The sequence below is a fragment of the Triticum dicoccoides genome, chromosome 1A (genome assembly GCF_002162155.2).
Source record: "Triticum dicoccoides isolate Atlit2015 ecotype Zavitan chromosome 1A, WEW_v2.0, whole genome shotgun sequence".
In the NCBI taxonomy this organism is placed as follows: domain Eukaryota; kingdom Viridiplantae; phylum Streptophyta; class Magnoliopsida; order Poales; family Poaceae; genus Triticum; species Triticum dicoccoides.
The window spans coordinates 90,455,222-90,460,706 of NC_041380.1; the positions used below are offsets into that span (position 1 = coordinate 90,455,222).

A 5,485-nucleotide genomic window follows, 5' to 3' on the forward strand; every position below is an offset into this window, starting at 1 on the left:
GACGGATATGGCGTCCGGTTTGGGAGTTAGCGTTGGAGATGCCCTTACCATCTAAGCTATTCACGACTGATGTTTTAAGATGAACTAACTTTGTCGACTGTCGACCACCAATTTTTTTAACACTGTATAGACGCATACGCTCATACATACATACATACTATATAGACTCACCTATATGAACACAGCATACACTATTTTTATGAACACCTCTAAAAGACTGAGCCGACACATCATCTTGAGATTGATGAGGTCATCATAGACGCCTTAGTAGTCAACAGGAACATCTCCTCCCACTGCACATCGCCGAAGACATGAAATAAATCCAGAGAAATGCTTGCTATAGCTGGCCAATTGGCCCGTTTTTTTGCGCCGGCCCGTGAGCACGCCGGCACGGCCCGCCTTGGGCCAGGCATGACACGGGCTAAATGGGCCGGGCCCGGCACGCGACACGCCCTGGGCCGTGCCTGGGCCTAGAGGCTGGGCACGCAAGCCGGCACGACACGGCCCGATTACGTTTTTATATATCTATATATGACCCAACATGTAAAAATAGGCTAAAAAACACTCAGTGCGTCAAATAACAGGCTGAAAATATACGGCTCATCATGCTAAACGGGCCAACGTGCCGGCCCGTTTACTAACTGAGCCGTGCCTGGGCCTGGAGCGCAGTATGTGGGCCGGCACGGCACCGCCCGTATAGTAATTGTGCCCTGGCGGGCCGGCCCGTTTGGCCAGGTATGCATGTCGAGAAAACTGGGACCACTATTTAAACAGACATGTATGTATCTGACCGTCGATCGACCATCTTCTTCTCGAAAAAAAGAAAAAGAAAAAACTCTTGGATCGACCAAACCCTAGAGAAAGAGGGGCTCCTCTTCCATGGCCGGCGGCGATTCTTCTCCCGTGGCGGCTGCGGCTGCGGCGAGGAAGTGAGAGTGGGACCAAGAAGAGTATCGGTGCGAGCCGGCGGAGTATTCCGTGGATCCGCGATACAGCGAGTACGACCCCAAGCAGGGTGTCACACCCCATCCTGGATCGGGATCGGAGATTAGGGAATTTCGTAGCAGGGGTTGCGAGAGACAAGAGTATATGCGAGGTATATGCTTGTGTTAGCTGTAAAGTTTGACAGAGTTGTTCATAGGAGAATAATGCCCGCTATTACAGAGTGGGGTGCTGGCTTATATAGCTCAGCCGGAACAGCGAAAAGAAACAGGAACGGCAAAGGGAAAAGCTACAGCACGGAAGTCACTGTTACAGGCGAGCGAAGCGAGCCATTAGATTGCCCCCCCAAGGTGCATCCTAACCGCACATTAACTGAATATGGCTCTGCAGTGATCCGAAACTGACACAGGGCTGTTTCATATGCGTCCGCTACTTCTTCGACGGCAAACTCGACCTGGACAGGAGTGTACGTTCCAATCCAATCCAATCCCCCTTATTGATCCTTATTGTCTTCGTTATGCATGTCTAGTTCATGATTTTTTTTTGGTATTTCAGTTTAAAGTTCAAATACCAGTCAGTAACTTAGTATCACTTCATTCCCCAAAATCAGTCCGAAGGTTGCCTCCACTTCCTACTAGATTTATTCGGAAGCAAAGGCTGCCGCTTCCAAATTCATTCGTCAATTAGGCTCTGTTTGGACGCTCACTACTTTTAATTACTATACACCCTCCGTTGCGAATTATAAGATGTTCTAACCTCTTTCTGAATTGGATGTATATAGATGCGTTTTAGTGTGTTTGTTCACACATTTTAGTCTGTGTGTAGTCCATATTAAAATATCAAAATCATTTACTAGTTCGGAAAAGAGGTGATAGTATATTACTATGGAAAAGATGGGAGCACAGCCTGCCTGGTTTGGTTTTCAATGGATCTGTTCCAACCAATTTACACCTACATACATACTCTTCCTTTTACTCTCTTTGGTTGATTGAGATGAGCTTTCCTCTCGTTTGGCAGCACCTGCTGGTCCCATGCGGCATACTGGTAAAATCTTCAGAGAGGGGTTCCCGCTCGCAAACTCGGTCAATGTTGTCTCCATCAAATAGTTTCCTCCGACTATGGCTATCCACTCAGTGTTTATCGTACCATCATAGCCAGGGACAGTTTAGATAAAAAATGTGTCTATGTATTCCAGCGCGACAAGGACGATTGCCAGCTCATCAGCTCAAAGGTTTTACTGCCATTTGCCTCGTAGCTACAGACACATACAACATATCAATTTGTATTTTCTTGTACTGGTACTTCCTCATATCAGTCCTCTGATTTACAAAATAAAAAAAAACTTTGGCAAATTGACATGTACTCCCTCCGTTCGGAAATACTTGACGTGATTTTAGTTCAAAGGTTGTAGATCATAAATACCTAACGTAGCTACTGTACATTGATACCAGCATTGAGGTGCCGACACCGAAGAGGATCTTTATTCTTTGGCTCTTTGTTGTTTGATAAGCCTAGCTGGCTTGTTGATTACCTGAAACCCTGACAACAACCAATATCATCCATGTCTAATAGTACGTGTGCAGTCTCATCAGATCCTAACATATCACATTCTATCCTCTATTCTTGAACGACATCCTACCCAGTTTTTAAGGATTTAAATTTCAATTTTGGACATGGAAAGAAACTGATGCTATCATCACTCAAGTGAATCATCATCCTTTCACCTTCACCTTGAGAGAACCCTCTTCTTCATGGTTTTGTCCTTAAAATTCCAACCTAAAATTCCAACCTAAGGAGAAAGATGCATGATTTTTGTTGTCGCGGAGGGAATACAGGATGCATACCTGTTGCCGGTAAGGCACGGTTTAGCCAACTGACCATGGTTTGTACTAGAAGAGTGATGAAAGCCAAGGTTCAACACAGCACGCACAAAAGATTTGGTGTAAAAGTGTAATAAACTTCTCCCAAAGTTTGAGGATGATACAATCAGGGACCTGACAACAGCAGCGTACAAAAAACTCCCATGGATTACAGTAGCTCAGAATTCAACTCCTCGGGAATATAACATGCTGGACTTCATCACACGGTCATACACAGAGCAATGGTGCTGTATTACAGATTTAAGGCAGACAGACATGTAATCATGCAACGCTGTTGGCAGCAATACGCTAGTAGCTGACGATTCAATAGATGAATTGAATCTTGGTAGAATGGTAAAGCGGCAAAGGCCCAGGGATGGGGCTGACGCTAGACGGACAATGCCGCAAAACAATGCTTCTTCTTCTATGTGTATGGTTCTGGCATTGGGTGCACAGATCAGGTGATACACCAGTATGATGCATTCTTCTTCTTCTACAGCTTGTCTTAAGATGAGTCTGTTGTCGGCCGAGATCTGCTTCCTGATAAATCTGCAGCCGCGACGTCGATCTAGTGTTGTATGAGTTGCATTGGCTGCACTTATGGCCAATTACGTGGAAGTCCACTTCTGAGACTTTGTTTTCAGTGGTTCTGTTCCATCCAGTTGACACCTACATACATACTCTTCTCTTTACTCTCTTTGATTGATTGAGATGAGTTTTCCTCTTGTTTGACAGCGCCTGCTGGTCCCATGCGACATACTGGTAAAACCTTCAAAGAGGGGTTCCGGCTCAAAAACTCGGTCAATGTTGTCTCCATCAAGATTGTTTCCTCCGACTATGGCTACCCACTCAATGTCTACGGTACCATCATAGCCAGGGACAGTCTGGATTGAAAATGTGTCTATATATTCCGGCGCGAGTAGGATGATTGCCAGCTCATCGGCTCAAAGGTTTTACTGCCATTTGCCTCATAGCTACAGACACATACAACATATAAATGTGTATTTCTTGTACTGGTATTTCCTCATATTAGTCCTCTGATTTACAAAATAAAATAATTGGTGATTTCCTGACGGAAAAATTTCTGAATGTTGTATGTCAGTAATTCTGATTTAGGTTTTGTATGTTATACTTGAATAACGGCTCTGGTTTTGTATCTGTTCCATATGATGTTTGATTTTAATGATACTTGTCTTGTAGGGTATAGTGTTAGGAGCCAGGGGTTTATCACTTGCGTGGCTCAGTTTATGGTTCTACGGCAATCTGCACAATAAGAAAAGGAGCACAAAAAATACATCAGCACAGATGTAGCATAATTTTTCTGAGTGTAATTACCTTGTTTCATCATTCAAAACATAGCTAAAAATGAACCCCAAAGCAAGGGTAATTCAATCAATCCCAGAAACAAGCATCTTGAATTTATCTATTCAAATTGATCTTGCAGGATGATTCATTGACTTTGACTGGCCCCAAGAGAGGATTCATGGTATGCGATGATATATTCTTCGAAATCAATCTGAAGGTGAAGGATGTGCATGGGAGGACTGTTGATGATGATAGACTCAGTAAAGGCCTGATGGAGGTGGATGCTATCCGCAGGCTGGAATATAGTCCCAGATATGTGGTTGAAACGGAAACACTTGTCAGCATGCACAGCATATTGGATTTAAACTATACATTCGTAAGGAGGTCGGTGGAGGCCACTATTGAGATCAGGATCCTTGAGGGACCTGATGAATTCCATGGGAAGATTGTTGCTTCCACTACCAGTATTCCATGCGACATTGTGCTACATGATAGCAAAGTGAGTGGTGCCCTAACTGCAGGTGACAATGGAGTCATACAAACGGCGCGGCACGTAGTAGGAGTCTCTGTGGATGAGATTCTGGTGTTGACTGTTGCTGCTGCTGTCGGTGATGATGAGTTATCTGTCGTCGCTATTGAGTTTACTCCAAGTCGCAATGGTTACGATGATGGGAGTATCACCTGCGGGGACTACAAGATGCTTCTGAAGGTCACTTGGGCGATTATGTAACTCTTAGTAATTTAGTCGTGGCAGTCTGCCAGATTCTCTAGATCCTTTTTATGTAACGCAGCTTTAAATTCTTTGGATTCCTCCTCTTTGTATCCAACTTGGCTGCGCATTATTGTGCCAAGGAAGTGGTTCTGAATAGTATCTGATTCAAACCTATAGCAGAATTTACCCCTTTTAAAATTTATTAAATAGGTTTTTTCAGAATTTTCGGAACTTTCGAAAGCGTTTTTTGGTGGCACTAGCACACCCAATATGCCCCCCTGGAGCATCACTAACAAGCGCCCATCAATAGAACTGATGCACTGGATGAACCCAATTCCCAGTGATTGCAAAGCCTGATTAAGCATTTTTCATGCACTCCACATCAATTACAAGCAAATTCTGGTTGGGCAAATATTTGACAATGAATTTACCATATGTTTTCATCTATAGAGTTTGGATATCTCAGGAAAAATGTACAGTTCAACAAAATGCTTGGTTTGCTCAATGGACAAAGCAATATGCACTTCAGAGCAACAAGATTTGCTATCTTCAGGAGGTGTTTCAGGCTTTCAGCCAATAACATAACACAGATGGATCTCTTCAACATCTAGCATTGGGTCTCTAGTCTTTTATCCATCTCCGTTTCCTAGGATGCCCTTGCCTCGCC

General features: G+C 43.9%; 1 pseudogene; it reads left to right on the forward strand.

The window, feature by feature from the left end:
- The first annotated feature begins 762 nt into the window (after nt 1-762).
- Nucleotides 763-4,993, forward strand: LOC119267607 (annotated as a pseudogene).
- The last annotated feature ends 492 nt before the right edge of the window (nt 4,994-5,485 follow it).